Below are 26,219 nucleotides of genomic sequence, written 5' to 3' on the forward strand. Positions count from 1 at the left end.
GATGAAGAAAATTCTAAAATAATGGTATACAAAAAGAAAGGGATCAATAAGAACAACTTCTTCTCTAAGCAAGATGAGTCTGATGAGGATGAATATGTAGTCATCAAAAAGAAATCAGATGAGTAAAGTGACCATGCTGAAAGACAAGAAACATTGTTCATGGCATTCAAAAATGATGATGACTCAGGGCTAGAAGGAAATGTAGATGAACTGTTAATAAGTGCCATTGAAGAAAATGAGAAATTACGGAATAAAATAATTTCTCTCAAGATAGAAAATGAGGAAACAAGAAGAAGAGAAGATTTCTTGGAACAAAGCTAAAAGAAAAAGAAGAGACTTGCGAAGAACATGAAGCCGAAATAGTATCATTAAGGAAGGAATTGGAGGAAGTTAAAAAGGGTTGGAAAAGCTTTCAAATACTTGAGACTATCCTAAAAATTAAAAAACCTATCTGGAATAGGTTTTAAAGGAGAATCATCAAGCACTAAGAATAGTGCGAAAAGCTATGCCGATACACTTTCCAACAACCCAAAAGAAGAAAAAGTATGTCATCAAAGGTGCATCCCAAATCCACAGAATGAAGAGAGAATAACTCCAAAGAAGAATGTGGATTCAAATCATGGATATTACAGCAGATACAAACCAGTATTCCATCAAAGGCCTATCTCAAATCCAAGAAATGAAGCAAGAGTAATTCCAAGGAAGGAAGTTGATTCAAACCATGGCTACTACAATAGGTACAAAAATATCTTTCTTGGACATTGTTTCCATTGTAAAAACTTTGGTCATCAAGCCAAACATTGCATGGCTGGAAAGAGTGAAACACCAAAGCTAAAGGATCAAATAATCAAACCATATGGCCCCAACAGGTAGGGAAAAATAAAAACCTTCAATTCATTTTATCCCTTGACCAAATTTGATATGATTTGCTCATTATGCTACAATAATGGACACTATGAACAGAATTGCCCACTCAAAAGAGGAAAATAAAGTAGTAAGAATCCCAACATGGATAAATGTGGCCTGGCTCTATATGCCCAAAATAATGAAAATCATTGGTTTATGGATAGTGGGTGCTCCAGACATATGACATGGGACAAAAGGAAGTTTGTCTCATTGAGAAAAAAGGAAGGAAATGTATCCTTTGGAAGTGGATCTTCCAGAATTGGTGGAAAGGGAACTATTACTCCTATCAATGGAAAATGAAAAGCCCAAAATGCTCTACTAGTAAATGGGCTCACACACAACCTCCTGAGTGTTAGCCAGATCTGTGATCAAGGACATAATGTTGTCTTTAGCACCAAAGACTATGAAATAAGGAACTCTTCCTCAGGGGAACTTGTGGCAAAAGGGGTTAGAACACCAGACAATATTTACATTCTAAATAAGATTCAAGAAGATAAATGCTACTTAATTCAAACAGATGAAAGTTAGTTGTTGCACAAGCAACTTGGACATACAAGCTTCAAGAACTTGATCAATATCAACAAGATTAAAGTTGTACGAGACATCCTAAAGCTATTCAAACCAAATCAAGGAGTATGTGGTCCATGTCAACATGGAAAGAAAACCAAAACTAGCCACAAGACCAAGGAGTTCTCTACATCTAAGCCTTTGGAGATCATCCATGCTGATTTATGTGGACCAACTAGAAATCAGGCACTCCAAGGAGAAAGGTACTTTATTTTATTTGTTGATGACTATACTAGAATGATGTGGATATATTTTATAAAATATAAATCTGAAGCATTTGAGTGCTTTAAGAATATTAAAGTTCTTGTAGAAAATGAAAAGGACACAAAGATTAAGTGCCTCAAAATAGATAGAGGGGGAGAATTCACATCAAAATAATTTAATGAATTCTATAAAATTCATGGAATTAAAAGAGAATTATCTACTACCAGAACACCCCAGTAGAATGGGGTAGTTGAAAGAAGAAACTGAAAAGTTCAAGAAATGGCAAGAACAATGCTATTAGCAGCAGATTTACAGCCAAAATTATGGAGAGAAGCAGTTGGGACAACTGTCTATACCTTGAATCGAACTCAATTAAGACCAAATAGTGAAAAAACTCTTGATGAACTATGGAAAGGAAGACCTGCTTCAGTAAAAATCAATGATGGCTCACTAGGAAAGTTTGATTCTAGGGTTGATGAAGGGATCTTCCTTGGAAACTCTACACAGAGAAAAACCTACAAGTTCTACAATAATCAACTAAGGAAAATAGTGGAAGGCATTGTTATAGACATTTTTGGGCACTGCAACCCCAATCATAAATGTCCATAAACCAACGGCTCTTAAGTCCCTAAAAGTGTTGTTCCAACCTCTAAAAAAACAAGGTCAATAGATTACATCTTCTCACAGAAGTTCTCCATGAAAAACTACTCAGAACTGGTCAAAACTGGACCATCTCACCTGCTCCATGGTCAAAGTGCACTGCATCCCACCTAAGTACACACAGTGGGTGCGATGCATCTTGAAAAGCCCTTCTATGGGGTGCGATGGGCGAGAGTGGACAAATGGAAAGGTCAATCTGCAAGGTGGAGGATCATGGAATCTTCTAGAAACTTCTCCTGTGACACTTGTCTCTCTGCATTCGCCTAGGGATGAGTAAGAGATCATCAATCTCCAAGTGGAATCAAGAACTATCAGAGAGAGGACACTAATCAACTCTCAAAAGCTGACTCACCCCCTTGCAAACATCTATATATGGATCCCTCATCCCAGAGATCCAGGGGCTGGAATTTTGTATCTTGTAAGGAAGTGCTGCTGGTTTCTTGGTGAAATATCATAGTGTTGGGTGATCTAAGCTTTTCATGAGGTGAAGAAGGGCTTTCTTGGTGAGAGGATGATGCTGGGTCAGAACAATTGGTTGTAATCCTCTTTGCTCTTTCTTGATTATCAATAAAGCTATTCAAGTTTTCCTCCACATTCTTGTATGATTTATGTTATGTGCATTTGTGTGGTCAATATATATCTAGTCCTATATTGTTTATGATAATAGATCTATGTTCTTGGATAGCGTTATGCTGCTTTGATTCTATAGGTGCTCTTTGAAGCTGGGTAGACAAGGAAGCGAGTAGCAAAGATCTATCAGAAGGGAGAGGAATCGAGCAAGGAACCAAGCGCAAGACAGAGGTTGGTCTCCTTATTCCCCCCTTATCTATTTCTCATAAAGGAAAACGAAAGTAGTTTTAGTTTGTTTGTTTCTAAGGTAGCTACCAGCCTTAGTGGGACTAGCAGCTCTGCATAGACACTAGATTTCCTAATAACAGGCATTGATGTAAAGATTAATGAAGACCTTCCAGAAGAAGAAATTGAAGAACAGGAAGCTGATCCTTTCATTGAAGAAGAAGAAGAACTAGAAAAAGAAGAAATAGATCAGGAAGAAGAACAAGAGGAAAAAGAACCACCTCATACCCCTTTAAAGATGAAGTTTCTCCAGAAATATCATCCACAAGAGCAGATTATTGGCAATAGAGATGAAGGGATGCAAACCCAAATAAGGATGATAAATACACCAAAGAAAAACGATATTGCTCTTCTATCCATGATAGAACCAGAAACATATACTCAAGCAAGTAAGGATCCTCATTGGATAAAAGCCATGGAAGAAGAAATGTCCCAAAATTGAGAAGAATGAGACATGGGAGATGGTACCTCATCCAAAGGACAAAAGAATTATAGGAACTAAGTGGGCATTCAAAAACAAAATGAATGAAGATGGACAAATCATTAGAAACAAGGCAAGGCTTGTTTGCAAAGGCTATTCACAAATTGAAGGAATTGACTTTGAAGAAACATTTGCACCAGTAGCTCATATGGAATCTATCAAGAAGAAGTCTGAATGGGGAACCCAAGGAAGAAGTCTACATGGAGCAACCAGAAGGGTTTGATCTAACAGAAGGAAAAGACTTAGTATGTAAGTTGAAAAAGGAATTATATGGGTTGAAATAAGCTCCTAGAGCTTGGTATGCAAGATTGGATCACTATCTACAACAACAAGGCTTCAATAAGGGAGTGGTAGGAAGTAATATTTACATAAAGACGGATGAAGGTAAGTTACTAGTCACACTTGTTTGTGTTGATGATCTGAATTTTGCTAGCAATAATGATGAGATGAGCCATGAATTTTCTCAAAACATGTCAAAAGAGTTCAAGATGTCAATGATAGGAGAGTTACCTCACTTCCTTGGACTACAAGTATCTCAAACCAGAGCAGGATTGTTTATATCTCAAACCAAATATCTTAAAGACATGCTTAAAAGATATGGAATGGAAGACTGTGCACCCATGAGCACACCTATGACCACAAAGTGCAAATTGAGAAAAAATGATGACTCCCCTCCAGTAGATGCAACTCATTACAGGTCAATAATTGGAGCCCTTCTATACTTAATTGCTACGAGACCCAAAATTATGTAGGTAGTAGGAATGGTGGGAAGATTTCAATATGCTCCTAAACAATCCCATTTGTTAGCTATAAAAAGAATTCTCAGATATCTGAAAGTAACTCCTGATTTTGGTCTTTGGTACCCTAAGAGCTCAACACTAACTGTAACTGTATACACCGATGCTGATTGGGCCAGAAGTGTTGATGATCGAAAAAGTACTAGTGGAAATGCATTCTTCCTGGGAGACTATTTAGTATCCTAGCTCAGCAAAAAATAGACATCTATATCATTATCCATTTCCGAAGTCGAGTATATAGCTACAGCAGAATGTTGTACTCAAATACTATGGATGAAGGAACTAAAAGATGTCAACATAGGTACAGATCAACCAATTACCATCTATTGTGATAACACAAGGGCTATCAATCTCAGCAAAAATCTAGTTATGCACTCGAAGACCAAACGTATACCAATCAAGTATCATTTCCTTCATGAAAAAGTAGCTAAACTGTTGGTCGGATAAGTCGTTCTTGCAGACAAGACCGACCTCCCTAGTATCTAATGATATCTAGCGACAAGCAAACCAAACAAATTCTATCTTTCTCTAAATATGCAATTTATAAATAAAGGCAAACAGGTGTTTTTAGGCCTACCTCGGGTCCAGTGAAAGTTTATGGAAGCCACGCTCCATTGATCCAAATGAGCTCCCTTGTAAAGAATCTGCAAACAAAAACAAGCACACACATTAAATAGCACCTGAATAGCCAATATAATAAAGCATATTTATCATGATGATCAAGGAATTCATGAAACAAACCATATAAGACAATTTATTGAGAAAAATGAATCTGATTGTATTAACTTTAATCAAAGAAGAACTTTACAACCTTGGTGCCTTGATGCTATACAAGCTCCTCCCAAGGTCCAACAAGAATCTCCTCTACTTTGACAAGTTTCACTCTCTTCCCAATGAAGCCAAAAGGTATGTAATCTCTCCTCTCAAGCTCAACTAGGAAGTCTCAATTCAACCAGCTTTTACCCTAAAAAATGTTCAGCTTCTAACCTCTCTAGCAACCAGCCCAATGGCTTAATTTATAGTTCAATGGAGGGAAGTTACTAGGTCCACCTTCAAAGGGATAAAGCCCTCCTTCAAAGGGATAAGCTCCTCTCATCAAGGGATTAGCTTCTTTAGTTTTGGGATGCATGAACCACCTAGGAGTAAACCATCCACGTCAAGATTCCTTCTAGAATCATCCAGAATTAACCCAAAGTGAGTTTTTAAGAATAAACTTGCACCTTTTTTACTTTCACAGGGGTCTGCACCCACTCCTTTAGAGACAGAGTGGACAAGTCCGCAGGTAACATGACCAAGGGGTGCGGGACCGCAGGCAACAGTAAGAGAAAGTGTGGAACTAGAGCTTTATTGATTTTCAAGGACTTTCTCTCATTTTTAAAGCTTAACATGAAGAGATGAGGTTTGAGACTTGCTAAGGAGGACAGTATGAATGATGATAGACCCATACTGACTACAAATAGTCATGGTGACAATATTTTGTGTAATAGATTGCCCCCTAAAGTGCAAAGTCTGTAGTAGATGAGGATTTCATTTATCATCTAAGAAGAGTGAAGTACTTTATCATTTCGAGGATCATCTTGTGGAGAGCCCGATTGGAACCTGTAAAAACATTCAATACAAACTATATATATGAGATCATATCATCGCTGAGGTAGGCATTCCCATACTCAGACCAAAAACTGACTAGAAATCTAACTACTGCTCTGATATAGGAATGATCTTGTAATACATCACAAGTATAGACACATGTAGACACAGTATGGACGCAACCATCTATTTATGAATAGTCTACTGTATAATGAATACAAAATTCCTTGCAGCCTGGATGGTGGAAACTAGATCTAGGGTCTTGATTTCTACTTCCCGAGATAGTACGATTCTATCCATGTGAATGAATGTGTCAAAGTCGAACATGGTAGAAACCACTTGATTACTAGTCAATGATGTAAACTGTTAACAAGTGTGAGAGAAACCACCATTAATGTCAATGGCTCTCAAAGTACTCAGTACAATCCATGAGATGTGAATAGATGTGTTGATGTCGAACATGTCATGGAATCCTTTGATCGAAGGTCAATGATGCAACCTATCGCCGAAGGCGAGAAACCTGCCATTGAGGCATGCAGATCCCAAGGTACTGATGATTTCTAGATCATCTTTCTAGATAATGAGCTGAAGTCGATAGAAAGAGATCCATCGTAGGCAAGCCCACAACTCGAAATCATAGATCAAGTTTGAAGAAATATAGTTGCAAGGACTGACTCAGGGATGGTCAAGATGGATGACATATATTTGGCAGATGAATGGTTTATTTGCACTGACCTCTTGAACACATAATGACACAGCAGATGGTTTGGTGACAATTGACCCAAAGTTAATACCCAGAAACCGACTGAAGACTTTCAATATGGTTTGATCAACTGTTAGGCAAAGGATTTCCCAACCCAGGTGAATAAAAGGTGTCGTGTTCAAGAGTGGTTAAATGTTTTTCTGAGACACAAAGTATGACAAACAGGATCATTTTTCTCTCTTTTCCCCCACCATTTCTGGCAAGTACCTCTTTATTTTTAACAAGCTTGAGGAGGATAACATTTGCTTGATTATAAGCCCATACTTCGGATGAGTCCAACTTAGTTTAGATTCGAACCCTAAGAAGGAGTGGTCCGTTCCTGTTTGTAATTGAACAGGTCCTTTACTGTTAAATTTTAATGAGTCCAGTATAGGAGAAACTCAGCGTTTTCCAATTTTAGGGAGTCTGAAAAAACTTAAGAAAACTCCATGGTTGTCCTTTTTCTATAAAACAATACTTGAGAAAACTGCTTGATCATTACGACCAAGGAGTACTTTTCATAATTAGTGCCTCTGATCCAAAAAAGTAAAAAAGCGATCAATGACACGTCGTTTTATAACCAATATCGAATTTGAAATGACAAAAATCCGGCAATCTTTTCATGTTTTTACGGTCAGAAAATGGCTGTAAGTGGACCATCTTTTTAGTTCTGTTTTAACGAGCTTAAAAAGAAAAACTCGGCAATATTTTCATATTTTAGGAGTCAGAAAAGAGCTTAAAGGTGACTCTGATGTTTTTTGTCAAAAACGATCAATTTTGCCTGAAAAATCCGTTATCCTGCACAAAAAATCAAACATTACTCATACCTATTTAAAATAGATTAAAATGCTTCAAAAGCTACCTCTTTAAAGTAAAAAATAAACAAATTAAAAACTCATTTATTCAAAAAAGCTTATAAAAAGGGCTTTTATAAATTCATTTTTACCGTTTGACTTTAGAGTGAGAAAAGAGGGCTTTTGGTCAGAAATTTCCTGTGAATATTGCGGAAAATCCATCAGTTGGAATCGAACGTCGTCTCCTCCAGGTAATACATATCATCTTACTCTTTCATTTCATCCATTTGAAAGTTGTTTTTAGGGCTTTATTTTGTTTTTTAGGAAATTTCTAGGTTAAAAACCCGTGAGCGGGGGTCCGCAGGCATAGCATAGGAAACCTGCGGACCCCGACTTTTTTGTAAAAGGAAAAAAGTCAGGGGTCCGCACCTGCCATGAAGGCAGAGTGCAGACCTACACACTGTCTCTAACAGAGAAGGTGCGGTCCCCGCAGCAAGGGTTTTCAAACTTCAAATTTTCAAATTTCACCCAAAAATTTTGATTTTAAATATTCTAATCCGCCTTTTTATTGAATGTAGGGTATACATCATGCTTGATTGGCGGGAACGAGAGCACGAAGATGTGGATCTTGCTGCGATTAATCATCAACCTTCAATTGACGCATTGAAGGCATGTGGTTTATACAAATTCTGGGCCATACCTGGCATGAGGGCCCAGGTGGACTTTTTGTAGTGACTGGTAGACAGATGGAACATACAGGACCAGTGCTTCTTTATTGGTGGTCACCAGCTCGAAATGGAGCCGGAAGACATTTACTTTTTGATTGGTTTGCCTAAGAGAGGTGAACATTTGACTCTATTCGGGACTAGGCCAGGTGGCCAGTCTGTCGATAGCCTCTGGCTAGAGTTTTGTAACGACCAAACTAGAGACAAAGGGATTGATATCAAAACCATCTCCCATCCTGAGCTCAAAGTGATTGTGTTTACTGTTACCAGGCTCTGCGGAAGCGCAGCACTACATGTGGCCACTGGATCCCAAATGTGGATGGCAGTAGACTACTTTCAAGGCACCATCTTCAACTGGTGCAAGGCTGTGTTGGCTAATATAAAAGGCCAACTGACTAAAGCAAAGAATGGAAAACTGAAGACCTTTAGATATGGTGCTTTATTTGTGAGCTTTGGTCTAGAGAGGGTCCCAATGTTGGTCCCACAGCATCTTACCGTTGGAGCTGGACTTCCCTGAGAGCCCAAACTGATGCATTGGGTTGCAGTTATGGCCCGTCATCCTAAGGAGGGAACAAAAGTCATTCGATTTACTCTTGAGTATTTTCATTGGTTGGAGAACCAAGTATTTGCTATTCAGGATTTTCCTTATGCTGGGGTAGATTATCATGGTGACCCAGACATGTCTCTTCCACCAGGAGAGCAATGGGATGACTAAAGTAAAATCATTTTCAACATTTTCTAATTTAATTTTTTTTTTTATTTTGTCCCAAAATTGATAGTAAAAGTTTCAAATGCAGATGTAGGTCCACGGCAACCAGCCACTCTCCGGCCCTATGAGAGGAAACAGCCAGCTGCAGCAGCACCAGCCCCACAGGATGAATCTACAGAGACCTTGGCCGAATTGGAAAGCCATCTAGAGCGTTTGACAGCAGACATTCCAGAGACCAGCATAGATGACGTTCCTCTTAGGCTACAGTGCTATGTGATTGGGGTCCCAGGACCTTTTAGGAGGTTCCTTTGTAGGGTGGCCCATACAGTGGTTTCTTATCATCATCATCACCAGTGATAGGATGATCTCCTATTGTAGAATCATATGACATTTTTTTCTTTTCGTATTATCATTTTTGCCGATCATAAGGTTTTTTTCAACCTATGATCGAAGACGATGTATATTTGACACACTTCTATGCTATACTATATCACTATTACCGGCTTATCTTGTAAAACATGTTATGGAATGTTTTAAATTTACTTGTATGATTATTGCAAATGTCTACTTAGCATTCAAGAAGCAATTGCATCTGCTAATGTTTTTAAATATCTTGGAATATGCTGATATTCAATATAGTCAAATTCACGTTCCAAGAGACGAACTCTCAAAAATAATCTCAATAATAATGGATTTCTAATGGCATATACTCTATTAAGCTGTAATACAATAAGTTCAGAATCTAACCTCACAATCAAACTCTGAATCCCAAATGAGATGGATTCATATAATAACTCAATGACTACACTATACTCTGAAATGTTGTTCGTTGTTTGACCGAGGCTTACCCCATGCATAGATACCAACTCATCAGAGGGTGAATAGATAACCCAAGCTGCGGAAGAAATGTTCCGTGTATTACGACAAGCACCATTAGCAAAACCAATGTATGTTTGGAGAGACGTCGATATCTGCAATATCAAGAGTAAAATCAAGATAAGTAGGAATAATGACAAAAAATGCTCTCTAAGCTAAGCACACTTTTTAATATAAAACACACCAGCTAGAAAGAAAACTAACCTAACTAAAATCTCCACAACCAGATTTAAGCATAATATCTCTTCAGGTAAAGACCATTTCTGGGTTTACCTAAAGAGACCCCGTCAAAGTCTACCAATTCATAGGCCCCTTTTTCCAACTTTCGCTTAACAACATAAGGACCATGCCACATGGGTACGAATTTTCCAGCGCCTAATTTATCATTTGCTTGATCGTACAATAAGACTAGGTCTCCTTCCAAAAAATTATGACGGGTAACATTTCGATCATACTGAGCTTTAATATGTTTGGCATGAGCTTCGATTGCTAGTGCAGAATCACATCGATTCTCATCTAGCTGAGCCAAGTACAACAAACTTTCTTCCTCTTCGGAAGTGGTTGGAAGTAATTTTATGGCCATTTTCAATGACGGGATTTCACATTCAATGGGTAACACAGCTTCCAAACCATAAACTAGTTGGAAAGGAGTGAAACCGGTTGATGTTTTTACTGAGGTTCGATATGCCCAAAGCGCTGAAAATAGCATGTTATGCCAATTCGACCTATGAATCCCAATGATTCGTCGGATCATGATGACTAGAACTTTGTTGATGGCTTCAACCAGACCATTAGCCTGTGGATAATATGGAGTTGAACTATCGTGACGCAAGCCAAGTTGGTCTGTAAGTTCAGTCATCATAATATTTCGAAAATGACGCCCATGATCAGTGATAATCACTTGTGGAACACCAAACCTAGAAATTATATGATTGAACACAAAAATCGCAGCAGTTTTGTCGTCTGCCTCAAATGTAGGCATCGCCTCGGCCCACTTGGTAAAATAATCTACCACAAGGATGATATATGCATGCCCCCCGGCTGAGTGAGGGTTACGTGTAATAAAATCGATACCCCATTTCGCAAAAGTACCGATGGAAATCATAGGGTGGAGAGGAGCAGTTGGAGCGTGCATATTTCGATAAAAAATTTGGTAGTTGTGGCATTTTCGGACCGCGTTAATACAATCTTTAAACAAAGATGGCCAGAAATAGCCAGCGCGCAATATCTTTTGGGTTGTGGCAAACCCAGACATATGACTGCCACACGCTCTAGAGTGATAGTCATTTAGAACCCTTTCAGCTTCCTCATGAGTTAAACAACGGCGGAAAATAGAGTCCGCCCCACGACGATAAAGTGTATCTCCAATAATTTTGAATTGTTGGGACTGGAATCGTATTTTTCGACGTTCTGATCTTGAAATTTTTGGCCGAAAGGATTGGGTTCGGAGATAAACTATGATATCTCCATACCATGGATCCAAAGTGCTGATTAGAAACAAAGATTCATCCACAATGGGCTCCCCCGCCACAGTTTCCGTGTCAGCATGCGGGATGTCACACATCAACTCCGCAAAAACTAAAGATTTATTCAACTTAGAATTTTCAAATTCCAAGTCGAACTCCTGTAGGATCACAATCCATTTGGAGTACTTGCCCCCTAGCAATTTTTTGGTCAAAATATAGATCATAGGGTTGCAATCGGAAATTACTGTAGTTTTGTGTAGTAAAATGTAATGACGAAAATGTTGGATAGCTTGAACAACTGCGAATGCCAATTTCTCCACATGTGAATATTTTAGCTCAATTGGATTTAAAGTTCGACTAAGGTAATATATCACATGTTCACTACCGAATTCATCTCCCTGAACTAACACCATTCCTATGGTGGAATGCGAGGCGGCGAGATATAAGTAGTCCTGGTTGTAGTTGGGAGGATGCAATAACAGTGCATGGGTCAACACGTGTTTTAGTGCATCAAAATATTTGTCAGCTATCTCATCCCAAAAGAATGGAGTATTCTGTTTCAACAACCAGGTAAAACCCTTTGTGATCTCGGCATAGTTAGGAATGAATCGACGTAAAAAGTTTGCTTTCCCTTGCAAACTTTGGAGTTGGCGAAGACTCGAAGGAGGAGGCAATTTGACAATAGCTTCAACCTTCAAGGGATCGACGCGAATGCCGGCTTTCGAAACAACAAACCCCAATAACCGACCCGTTTCTATACAGAAAACACACTTGTGTGGATTCAACCTAATTCGATAATGCCTACACCTCATAAAGATTGCTCGTAAATGGATGAGATGATCAGCTCGATGTAATGAATGAGCAGGTAAATCATTGAGATAGGGTTGCACAATGTGCTTGATTTCATGAAACGCATAAGACATGGATCTTTGAAAATTTGCCCCGGCGTTCTTGAGCCCAAAGGTAATTTGCAATACGCAAATTTCCCCCATGGAAAAATGAAAGCTATTTTTGGTTGATCAACAAGTAGAATATTTATTTGATTGTATCCGGAAAAACCATCCATGAAGGAGAATATTTCACTGCCGACACAATCATCGATGATTTGATCGATATAGGGAGTTGGGAAATTGTCTTTTGGACAGGATCGATTAATATCCCTATAATCAATATATATTCTTATTGTTCCTTGCTTTTTGTTAACAGGAAAAGTATTCGATACCCATTCCGTTAACGGAATCAGATAAATGAAACCTGCTTTAATTAATTTTTCAACTTCTACCTTAATAGTAGCAGCTTTTCGTTGGTGGATCTGACACAAACGTTTCCGGACGGGTTTAGCATCAGGGTAAGTTTTGATTTCATGAACAAAAATTGTTGGGTCAATTCCTGGAATTTCCTCATATGACCAGGCAAACACGTCGCAGAATTTTTGAAATAGGGCCTTATATGTTTGAATTTCATCTTCCATACAAGAGGCACCTATATGAATGTTTTCAACAATTCCAGGCTTAACCGAAATGTCAATAGGAATAGTCCAAGAAATGTTTCCCAAATTTAACTCAAAATTAGGATTTTTCATTGGATTCTGAGGTTCCTTGAAATAATCAGTCGTAAAAATAGATGAAAGATCATTTTCAAAGCGATCAATCTCAGGTAAAAACGAAGATCTATGATGAAGATCTTCCCATGGTAAATCATCAACACACAGGATTTCACGAATTTGCTCATCAGTGTGAACAAGTTTGGAAAACGTTGTTGAATCTGAGTTTGATGTTGAAAGTGATTCTTCATGGACCACATTCATTAAGTCGATTTCGGTTGAAGAAGGTTCGGAAAATGACTGCACAGCCTGATACGCAATTTCATATGGACTCAAAGGCATAGCATTACCAAATGAATCTATCTCAGATTCGGAAGGTACGATCCAAGGATCATCATAAACAATAGTGTTTGATGAAATCATATGAATGGTTGCAGTAGAAGATGATGCGTTGAGAGGAGGAAAGGGAAAAGTCCCTAGTAAACCAAAATCTTTAACTAATCCTACTCCAACATCCTTATAAGGGATAGTCGTTTTGCCGACATGCTGAATACTTTCAGAAGAGGCTGGGTCAGATGAAAAGTAAGTTAGTTGGTCTATAGTTACGATCTTTCCATTATGAGGGAACTTTATAAGCTGAAAGACCGATGAAACAACAACTATCATAGCGTAAGACCAACTACGACCCAAGAGAAGGTTGTAATCTAGAGGGGCATCAACCACCTCCACAACTAGATTAACAGTTTTGCCTTCAAGCCCTATAGGTAAATCCTGTAGAATGCCAAAAGGATGGAACCCACAGCCATCAAAGGCCTTTAGAATCATTGGGGATTGATTAAGTGTAGGAGAACCAAGCGATCTCCAACACTGGATCGACATAATGCACGTTGAGGCTCCCTCATCAGTCACAGTCCTATAACAAGGTCTATTTTTTACTAACACTGAAATCTGGAAAGCCATTTGATGAGGTAAGCGAGGTGTACTATTTTCTAGATCGAAAATTATAAGGTTTGAGTCCTAAATGTCAACAGCTCCTATAGTCGACAATAGCAATTTACGTTGTGCTGGACATGATTGCAGCACCTCCAAAGCCGACATTGCTGAAGGTGAAATAGCCAAATCTTCAACAATATTATAGTTCTGAGCCGCTCTCGCATGTGGATTGAAAGCTGACTTTTGAAGTATACCCTTCGTGGGTGGTTTGATTACTAAGTTTGGGTTAGGTTTCTCAATCTGTAGTGGATCGGAACCAGGAGTTGAAGTTGATGGGTTCGAATTAGAAGATTCTACTTCCTTACCACCAACAGGACTTTTACTTCCATAATCTTGCGATCATGTCACAATCCTAACATGGGACATCATCATTATGGGTTCTTCGGAGGCATTTGAGGAAGAACCTATCATCTTACTGTCTTGACTAGGAAAAGGATCCTTCAAAACAGCAAGCATTTGGGAACCTTTGACAATTTTCGCAACCTCTGCATAATGAGGGTAGTATCTTGTAAAATTATCTTCGTCACAAATGAGACAAGGATAACGAGGTTTGCGTTTCTCATCAGTAGATTCTGTTTTTTCTGTTTTCTCTTTCGAATTTTTATCTGATTTATTTTTCTTCTTCCCTTTCTTTTTACCGTCGGATTTTGATTTGGCTGTAGATGACTCTACAACATGAACATCGGCGGAAATTTCCACGGAAGAATATCCTGTCGGGGAATATGGTAAATTTGTGATAGGAGAAGAATTCTTGGAAGATTTCTTCTTACTTTTGGTATTAACCATACCAATCATACCATCAGCTGCAGTTATTTGATTTTGTTTAGGAAGGTCGGGGATTTTCTCGTGTAATGTACCTGACTGCGTATAAACTAAGTCAAGGTACTAAGCTTGAGCAATTACTTGCTCTTCAGTAACGACTCCTGCCTTAGCTACATCCTCAGTGATTTTCAGTAATAAAGATTTGACAAACCATTCTACTAAGATCTGATCCAGAATAAAAACTTTCACTAAACGCCGTCGATGTCTCCATTCATGAATGTGATCTAAAATGTAAGTGGACATTTACTATTTTAATGAAGTTAATAATTTCGTGCAATTATCATATCTGACTGGCAACTAAAAATGAGTTAAAAATGAAGTAGCTAAGTGACTAAAGTTATAAAAAGTGGCTCGCTGTAACTCAATGTACCACTTGGCTGCAAGACCAATTAGAGTGCGTTGAAAAAGCCTTAAACGGATTGAATCATCTGAAATGGAGTTAGATGCACACCAGAGGTGATAAGTCATCACATGGTTCGATGGGTCCTCTCCTGATTTGCCTTCAAACTTAGGAATATCACTAAGCAACTTATTCAGCATTGGTAGCCAAAACGGAAGATAGTTAATTGGATCGTTCATAAGGCATGACAAGTCAGGCAAGTCCAAAGTTGCAATGAACGGTAACTATCGATTAAGGTCCCTGAAACCCTGGGTCATGAGACCAGCCCCAGGAGGAGGATATCCAGGATAACTAGGAATTGGAATTGCATTTGGGATATTATATCCTCCCGGAAAACCAGGATTAACTAGACCATACTGGGGTTGTTGAGGTTGTTGATATGTATATCCAGGGTACGGTTGATACTGATAGACTGGCTGCTACACAGCAGGACCTAATTGGTACTGTCCCTGGTATTGTTGATAAGTAAATTGAGGTTGACTTGTGACAACTGTAGTTGGACCAGGTTGTCCTACAGGAATTTGAACCGAAGTCTGAATTGTGGATCCAGACTGAGGTAAAGATGCTTGAGGAGTTGATACAGGAACAGTAGAAACCGGAGTTGTCGATACTCCAGAAGTAGGTGTGGTAGATTGAACGGATGTTGCAGCAGTTGAAGCAGTTGTTTGGGGCGGAGTTCGAGGAGAACTAGGCCCAAGCTAAGAAACTACAGAAGGTGCAGAAGTTTGAATAATAGACTGGACAGGTTGCTGGGGTGAACCAGAAACCAAAGGTTGTCCAATTTGAGATGACAAATGCACATTCGATTGCAAGATTTGTTGTGTTTGAGATGGATCCCACACTAAGTTCATTCCGGGGTATGGACCCATAGCAGGTTGAGAATATTGAGGACCATAACCGGGTTGAGGGTAGGGTTGATAATTCAAAGGTACATTTCCAGCTCCTTCAACAAATGATTGACCGGAAGGTGGTTGGAAACCTTGGGTTGGGTACTGACCCTGAAGTTGATAACCTTGAGGCACATACTGATACTGGGGTTGACCTTGAGGTACATATTGATACTGGGGTTGAACTTGAGGTACATACTGAGTTTGGGGTTGACCTTGAGGAATGTACTGTCCCATAGGTATGTACTTTCCTTGAGGTTGCCCCCCAAGTGGTAATTGGGTACCTTGAGGTTTCCCCCCAGGTGATAATTGAGGAACTTGAGGCTGCCCCCTAGGCGGTAATTGGCCACCTTGAGGTTACGGATTTGGAATGGTACTTGACATCATAAGAATATATTCTACACTCAACGGCTTAGTTCCGTTATTACCAGTTAATAACCCTTGTTCAATAGGTTGAGGAGATGCTCCCTAAAAAGTACCAGTAAGTGACTGATACCCAGAGGGAACAGAAGGACCACCATATAAAAAGGTTTCTGGAGATTGAGAAAACATGGATCACTGTCTCGACATATTTAATAGAGGATAATAACCCCTAGGTGTTGGGTGAAAAGGAATGCGAGGTGGTGAAAAATTTAGTCCCGGGTTTTCCAAAAAATTGGTCATGAATGATACCAAGCGTCCCTCCTAGGTGGACCGTAAAAGATCGATTCAGGCTCCCTAAGTTCTGTAGCTGGTTGATTTTTAGGGATAGGTATACCTTCTTCTGGAGTAACAAGTTCTTCAATAGCAATAAGTCCAGAAGGAAGATTTTGGGTAATGACTCTTTCTACCCTAGGTGAAACAAGACCACTGGAAGTTGGAGAGGCAAATCCTGATGTTGGAGTAGCAGCAAGTTCAGTTTCAGGTTCATATATTTCAAGTTCCTCAGCTAAATCACTAGTATAAGAAAAACTACTAGTAACTTCGGAAAAAGAAACATGTTCTAAAATATACTCTGGTGCTTGCACTTGGTAATCAGGATGTACAACCAAAGAAGACTCTCCTTCTTCAGGTGACCCAACTCTACTATCGCTAGGAGTTACAAGGGCTCGTAGCCCTTCAAGCTGTCTCGGTGAAAAATCAGGAGATTGGCCCCAAAGTCTATGAGACTTCCTCGGTAATTCAGCCACGATTAAATATTTTAACTACTTCAAACGCAAACAAAGAAAAATCTCAATGAAAACCACCTAAAGTCTCTAAAGAACCAAACAATTTTTGAATCACACGCCTAAAGAATCTAGGAGGTCAAACCACACACAAACAGTAACTTTCCGTACCGAAAACACTAGTTGGTGATGAAATCCAACGTAGCAGAATTCAATACAAAAATGGCAGTTGGAACAGTTACCCCGGCAACCTGCTTAATGGATAGAATGGCACAAGTTTCTCCACTAAACCGTCTCGAGTGAAGAGAACCCCCCAGAAAATCCAAGTGAGTCTAGCCGACGTCTGCTCCAGGTATAGTGGGATCTTCCCTCCACCGTCACCTTAGGAAAGAATCCTATAGAATATGGTCACTATGGTTACCAACAGAAACAAATATACCTGGGGGAACAGTGTGTGATCCGATACACATGCAAGGGTAGAGTAGCAAGCTCAATCCCCTTGAAGGCTCCTTGACATAATCCAAGGTTTACCAACAAGTGACCCCAGGCTCCTCGACAATGGTTAATCCGAGGTTTACCGTTTTTAATACGTGTATATATAGTATCGTTCCCAATGAGGAAGGATTGATTACCCCACTGGTTCGGACACGATCTCGTGCTTGACTCCTATAAGAGGAGCTTCCCAGAGCATAGATGTAACAATTGGAATTTATCTCCTGCCGCAAGATACAACTACTTGTTTGTTTTACTATCTTGGAGAGTTAATTACTCCCTACTCCAAGATACTAGCCTAAGCTATGTTGGTGATAAAGAGCCCTAGAAATGAAAAGATTACTAGATAGATTTTACTTTAAGCGTTATTTTTATTGGTTTTTCCTTAAGTCAAAAGGTGTGGAGATGAAACTTATGGTGTGAAGACTCGACTCCAAATCACTAAAAATGCACTTAAGATGAAAAGCAATCCTTTTCTTTCCATGAATTTCTAGCTAAAGAAAGAGTTGAGAATGAAAATGCTTGAAAAAACAAAACTTTCCTTAACAAACAAAATAAACAGAAGAGCTTTTTGTCTTTTTCAATACACTCAAAAACGAGACAACTAGTTGTGCTCACGAAAATTTCCTTTTCTTTTCAAACACTCAAATCCTACTAAAAAAAACTTTTTCAAAAGAGATTTTTTATTTTTTTTAAACACTCAAAACTATTGAAAAATATAATCTTGAGATCTATAAATTCTAAAAAAAAAAAACTGAAGTAAAAGCTTACAAGATTTATTTTCAAGGATGTTTTACTTAGTCATTAGCAAACTAAGGACTAATTTTTCCAGAATCACAAATCAATCAAAAAAGAAACAGCTTTTGTTTTCTTTTCTAAAAATGAAATCCAAAACTTTCAACACAAGTCCTTTCGAAGTTTCGCGAAGAGAAAAACAAGATGGATTCCTCAACAAAGGAAGATTTTACAAAACGGTCAAACTCATAAGAAGGCCAGTAAAAACCAAGGTGATATGAGGTTTATAAGGCTTCTAAGCTCTGAGTTACTACAAAACCAAAACGAAAATCAAGCCCAACACACTTCTAGGAATTTCACCTAAAACCCTAATGCCAATGGAATTAACCTAAGAAAAGTTCCTGACAAGTCACGTGTAGATCTGGGCAGAGGCTAAAAACATATAAACAAATCCTAAGCTGACTGAAAGAGAAAATTTTAAGTTTTTCAAAATTTTTGACAAGGTCCGCAGGCCCCTAGTATACCCAGGTGCAGTACCGCTCTGTGTGTAAAACAAAAGTGTGGGGATGTCCACACTGTGTTACAAGCAGAGGGTGCAGTCCTCTCCCAAAAGTATGAAAAACAAAAAATAATTCAAGATCTACTAAACCTACCCAATCCCACACACATCAAGTCAAAAACCAGAAACGAAGACACAGTTTCTCAGGTCAAAGTAAAAGCAAAGGAAAAATTCAAAAATTCAAGTCCCCAGCAAAGTCACCATTTTGTCGGCCGGATAATTCGTTCTTGTGGAAAAAACTGACCTCCCTAGTATCTAATGATATCTAGCGACAATCAAACCAAACAAATTCTATCTTTCTCTAAATATGCAATTTATAAATAAAGGCAAACAGGTGTTTTTAGGCCTACCTCGGGTCCAGTGCAAGTTTGTGGAAGCCATGCTCCGTTGATCCAAATGAGCTCCCTTGTAAAGAATCTGCAAACACAAACAAGCACACACATTAAATAGCACCTGAAAAGCCAATATAATAAAGCATATTTATCATGATGATCAAGGAATTCATGAAACAAACCATATAAGGCAATTTATTGAGAAAAATGAATCTGATTGTATTAACTTTAATCAAAGAAGAACTTTACAACCTTGGTGCCTTGATGTTGTACAAGCTCCTCCCAGGGTCCAGCAAGAATCTCCTCTACTTAGACAAGTTTCACTCTCTTCCCAATGAAGCCAAAAGGTATGTAATCTTTCCTCTCAAGCTCAACTAGGAAGTCTCAATTCCAACAACATTTACCCTAAAAAATGTTCAGCTTCTAACCTCTCTAGCAACCAGCCCAATGCCTTAATTTATAGTGCAATGGAGGGAAGTTACTAGGTCCACCTTCAAAGGGATAAAGCCATCCTTCAAAGGGATAAGCTCCTCTCATCAAGGGATTAGGTCCTTTAGTTTTGGGATGCATGAACCACCTAGGAGCGAACCATCCATGTCAAGATTCCTTCTAGAATCATCCAGAATTAACCCAAAGTGAGTTTTTAAGAATAAACTTGTGCCTTTTTGACTTTCACAGGGGTCTACACCCACTCCTTTAGAGATAGAGCGGACAGGTCCGCAGGTAACATGACCAAGGGGTGCGGGACCGCAGGCAACAGCAAGAGAAAGTGCGGAACCAGAGCTTTATTGATTTTCAAGGAATTTCTCTCATTTTTAAAGCTTGAAATGAAGAGCTGAGGTTTGAGACTTTCTAAGGAGGACAGTATGAATGATGATAGACCCATACTGACTGCAAATAGTCATGGTGACAATATTTTGTGTAACATAAACAAAACATCATCTTGGAATATATCAATACTAAGGAGCAGATAGTTGATATTTTCACAAAACCTCTTCCTCGAGAAGCATTTGAACATCTTCATCAAAAGATGGGGGTTATCTCTTTAGCATCACTCAAGTTCATTCATAAAGATGGTGCAGGACAGGGGGAGTAGTTCTACAGGGGGAGTAGTTCAACAAGGGGAGTGCTGCCATTGATGTCAAAGAGGGAGAGAAGAAGAATATTGCCATCAATAACAAAGGGGGAGATTGTTGACATAGATTGTCATTGATGTCAATATGGCAATATTTGAGGAGCCAAAGGAAGCAAACAGAGCTATCAAAGGAGAAAAACAAAGAGGAGAAAATAGAGCCAATGGAGGAGCAAACAAAGCCATCGGAGGAGCAAAACAAAGCTATCGAAAGCATATCGTGAGTATCGGGAGCAATGGAACCCAAAGAAGGACTATCGGAAGAGTTATAGGAGGTAGAAGAGTCAAAAGAGGTGGAAAAACATATATGTGTGCAATATACACTATCAGAGACAGAATATACATATATATCGAAGAAATCATATCGGGGGGTTCTACTATGAGCCACTACCCAAAACCCCCAACTGTGATATACATGTGCGATCTATATATATAAGTGTTCCAAAGCATGCCTTTTAGTGTATTTCAGATATTCTATCTCTAAGCCTTGGCGCACTAAAAATTTCAAATTTGCAACATATATACATATATATTATATAATTGCAATAAAGCATCACGACCCGATGAAACACTGAAATATGACTTTATGTTATATCACATCCGCCCCATTGGTACTCGCATATCGCAATACACAAAGGGGTGGAACCCCTAAAAGCACCAATTGTGATATATGTTGTCAACCCGTTGCAACATTGCAGTTTGATTTATTGTATATCGCATCTGCCTATCGAACCTTGCAAACCACCAATTGTGATATATGTTGTAGACCTCTAGAAGCTGTGATTGCCGATTGCGATTACACTATGGACCTGATGCAAGTATAGATGCGGGTGTAATGTTTTTGAATTCTTCCTTAGAATTTTGGCCAGTTGTTTTCCATATATTCCTGTGTATTTCGAAAATTGTATTGCATGGGTTTGAAGGCCAAAATGCATAAAAAAGCACCTGATAGTTCAAGAGGCCTGAATGAAAGCCGATTGTGATTGGGATTGTGATGTGGCATGTGGGTTCGCCCTGCTGGTACAATCTCTCCGTAAAACAATAAAGTCCTGTGTATGTATATGATTATTGAAAAAGGAGTGTTGTTTCAGTTTTAACATGGAACATGTTTTCTCTGTGTATTTTCGGTCCTCTCTTATGAATTTACGTGTCCCTGGAGTGTTGGTGAACTCAAAGAGACAAAGGAAGCCGAAATTCAGGAAGCCGAAGTACAAGCCAGTGCAGAGGAAGCCAAAGTGACATGAAGAGCCAGGAAGCCGAAGAACAAGCCATCACAGAGGAGGTTGAAGCGAGCGTTGAGGAAGCCGAAGAGCCAGTGGAAAGTGGAAGCGAACAATCAGAGGCATCAAGAATACATAAAATAGGAAAAACAAGGAAAGGTCTATGTGTGTGGATAATCAGAGTGAGAGGAAGCCGAAGTTCAGGCAGAGGTAGGAGAGGCAGGAGAAGCAGGAGAACAGGAATGAAGCAGAAGCTCAGCAAGCTTGGGAGCGGAGAACTACAGAAAAATAGTTTACACCATGTTAGGGTTTGAGCCCATGGGGTTGGAGCCTCAGAATTGAAAGGATTGGAATCCTTTAGAGTTGGTGCCCTAAGTGCAGAACTATTGCTTTGGCAAAACAAAGTTGGTGCTCTAGAGGTTGAAGCCTCACAAAAGTCCAAGTTGGTGCTTGGCAACTGATTGCAACCATTTATATATTATATATATTTCATTGCACTATTTGTGTTAATAAAATCATTTATTCTAGCTATCTATTTCTATGTTCCATATATAAATGTTTTGGTGATAAAAATAACAATTAAAAAGAAATACTGATTCTCCCCCCTCTCAATATTTCCAACAACTCTGAGTAGAGAAATTGACGTTCTGCTCTGGTGAATGCACTTTGGGCTGCTCAAGTTACACGCAAGCCCTATCTGAACACATCTCCATACTTCCTTGTGTACGGAAAATAAGTCATCCTTCCGCAAAATATATACTTTCATACTCTCTAGTTATCCCAAGAATCCTGAGGCAAGCCATCTCTATTGGTTTAGTGTAGGATGGACACATTACACAAGTTACAAGAAGAACAGATGAAAGAAAAAGAAAACATTTCACTCCACCAGAACCATATCAAGAGATGGTTCGATCGAAAGTCTATATGGAACACCAACTTCGCTATGGGTGACTTAGTCTTGAAGTGGGATAAACCCCATGAAGACAAAGGCAAACACACAAAGTTCTAGTCCTTGTGGGTTGGTCCTTTCACAGTCTACGAAAAATGTGGCCAACACGCATATCATCTACAATCACTTGATGGGAGGATTGACAACCATCCTATTAATGGCCAAGATTTAAAATTATATTTTCAATTATCTGGGTGCACCCTGCCCTATGTACATAGTCTTGTCATTGTTTATTCTGTTGTTTTACTTTGCGGTTTTCACTTCTCTTTGCTTTGCTTTTATGTCTTGTCATTTTCGTTATTTTAAATAAGTGTTTTCCTATAATGTGTTCTAGATTTTGAATAAGTATGTGGCTGAATTTAAAGAGTCTTGTGACACTGTAGCACTTGGTAAGTCTCATGTTCGTCTTCTCTATGCTTGGTTGTAACTCTTGGACAATGAAGTATTGATGAAAAATATGATCTGTTTGTAAGGGAAGCTCTACTAAAACCATCAACCTGTGTACAAACTGGGAATCCCCATGCCTGTACTCAATCTTCTTCTCTGTGTGTTCAAGCTTATCCAACTAGTAGAATGAAGAAGGGGAAAAATATAAACGAGCAAATATAATTCAGTGGTATTACATGCTTCTCTGAACAAACAACCTCTTTTGCTCTCAATAAGTCGGGATCCCTATTCCACCCCAAAAATAAATAAGTGCCTATGCACAATTCTCTTTAAAAAAAGAAATACAAAGGAGAAAGAGGAGAAAGGCTTCCTGCACAGAGAGGTGAGGCACGCAACTCCACCAGGGTACTAACCAGGCTCGCTGGTAGTGGATAAATGCTTATGTTCCTACAAGACTCTGTGAGGATACTATCTAGGCCTATTGGCAGTGGAGAAACAACAAAGATGAAAGCTTATACTCTTAAATTATTAAGCTCGCGAACCAAACTACCCTTCCCAATTTTAAAACATTCTAATTTAGCTAAAAATTTTGTTGTGTTTGACTGAGTTGGTACAAGGTGAACCATGTCTATCCATGAGGTAAGTGGAGAAGCCAAATTCATTTGCACAACAAATCAACACTCCCTAAAATGCTAAGGCCCTGTGCTGAAAATGAACTAAAACATAGAAGCTGGTATTCAACCAGTGTGTCGCCAAGTGTTGTAGCAGCTGCAACACCCTCCAAAATTTTGGTCTACATCCAAATTTCGAAGCCTTCCTTGGTTTTTCCCCTGATGGTTGCAAACACTTGGGCTCATTCCATGAGCTCTTGTCGAGTCTTTACACCCTCTTTTCTTGAGCGACCACCAATCGTCTTGTGGCATGTTGATTTCTATGTCATGCTTGCGAGTTTGTTCTGGTGATTTTGAAGGTTTTTCTTGTATGCATGAGTCTTTTTGACCCTGTGAACATCGGGCGTACTCACACACAAAGTTTCGTGCCTTGTCGCACAAGTGTCGTCACGGTCCTTCAAATATTTATCTCAAGTGTCACACTTGTCGCTCTTGACCTTTAATGCGGTCTCACTAAGAACATGTTTTTCTTGGTGGTTCGAGGAGTCTTCTCATCGAGCCATGCTAAGTGTGTGATCACAATGTCATGTATGCACAAGTTCACTTGCTTTCACACTTAGTCATTTTTCCTAAAAATCTGTCGACTGGAAAACCCTCCTTCAACCAAAGCTCAATTGAGTTGCACTACACAGTCTCCGTTCTCAATGACCCTACTCTGCTACCCAGAACTGTGCAAAGCTTGAGATTGTCCTCTAGGACATCCTACACTACACTATCCTGGAAGTGAGAAAGTCGACTATCTCCCAGAATTGCGTAGAAGTTTCTCCTAATTCTGAACCAATCTGCGCTTCCCGCGAGATCTCTCATCAAGCCTCCCTCTGGTCTACCATAAAACCTAAACTCAATTGTGACCTAGGGATGCACTACTCCCCAAAACTGCACAGAAGTTTCCCAGTTTCCTACCCTGCACTATCTATAGCAACTACGCAGTCATGTGAGTCAAGCCTCTGTTGCCTGTCACTGCATGTTTCTAAGGAATTGCATAGATTTGACTAGCAGACCCCCTTGTTGGCTTGCCCTACTCTCCCTTTGAGAATTGTGCAAATTTGACTGGCAGGCCCCCTGCTGGCTTTCCCCACTCTCCCTTTGAAAATTATGCAGTATTGACTGGCACTCTCCCTGCTACCGCGCTCTGCACTCATCCTAGAAACTTTCTATTTGACACTATCCCTCGGAAATGCGCAGTTATGATCAGCAACCCAATCGAGCCTTGCTTTAAGAAACTGTGCAGAAATGTCTGACAATGATTCCTGCTGCCTGCTCTGTCTTCCTCGAAGAAATGACGCATATTCCCAACTGGATCCCCAGATGACCTACCCAATCCTCATATTGAAAACTATGGAGAATTGCCCAAAGTTTCCTCCTAACACCCTGCCTGGTCCTCCTCCCAGGAACTACACAATTATGTCGCTCAGCTGGGTTTTACCTTCCAGTTGTCACTGTTGTCCTGAATTACAAAAATCTGCTTCCCAATGACATCTGTGCAATTTTTCCCCACAGTTCTCTAGAGCCTCGCATCTTGGCCTGAGTTGTGCTCTGTGCAGTTTTAGTGCGTTGTCCCTCTCTCGGTCACCTACACCAAAACAAAATACAATGCATCATGTTAGACTAGGATATTTTTGGATTTGATGTCAACTCGTCATGAGTGATTGTAGGAACATGTACATTGATGAAACATGGTGTGACGGTGAATGGGATTAAGAAGGAGCACATGCTAGAAGACTTTCTCGCAGTTGAATGAATGCACGAAGCACATCAAGAAGCAAGTGAAAGGGGCACAAATATGAGCACCATCAAGAAAGACCAAGACCATCGAAGAGCCCCCAGAAATTGCCATGTAGAGGTGAGCACATGTTACACTGAGAGTACACCCATCACTCAGCAGCACAACAGCTTGACACAGACACCACAATCAGCCAGTACATGTCAGCAGTGTCATGTCGAGTTGTGTCATGAGTTGTCTTGGCCACATCACTACTATGGGCCATACTTGTTGTAATCAAATGTAATGTAATGTGAAAGTCCAAGAGACACACATATGAAGTTGAAGAGTCACGTCAGTTGAAAATTCATAGGAAGTCAAACAGTCATGAGGGAAGTCAAAGAGTCACAAGGGTTAGTTATCCCCCTTGGCTATATATACCCCCTCATTGTATGAGCAAAGGACTTTTCACCTTGGCTCCTCCCACATAGCCTTGAGAGTCTGTAGTTTGTTCTTTGAGGAGCGAGGAGTGGCTCCAATGTCCCACTATTGGGGCTACTGATGTATGGTATACAGATGTGCCTTGGAACTTTTTCTTAATTTAGAAGCCTATCTCAAGCCAGCACCTTTTCATGTATTTTTTGTATCTGTTTGTAAGACTATTCTTTAAACGTTTGTAATGCATGTTTGCTTAACCTGTACTAAGATCATTAAACTACTTCAGTTATTTTAGTACTTACATTGTTGAAGATGTTTTTTATTATTTATCACTATTATCTTGTCCATGTGGACTATTCCATCGGACATTAGACAAACCGTCCTTTTTTTTTCTTGGTTTTAATGACCGTCACCCCCATCTGGATTATTCTGTTGGACAGTGT

The sequence above is a fragment of the Pinus tabuliformis genome, chromosome 2_2 (genome assembly GCF_031772625.1).
Source record: "Pinus tabuliformis cultivar Carrire ecotype Pingquan chromosome 2_2, CPIR1, whole genome shotgun sequence".
NCBI lineage: Eukaryota > Viridiplantae > Streptophyta > Pinopsida > Pinales > Pinaceae > Pinus > Pinus tabuliformis.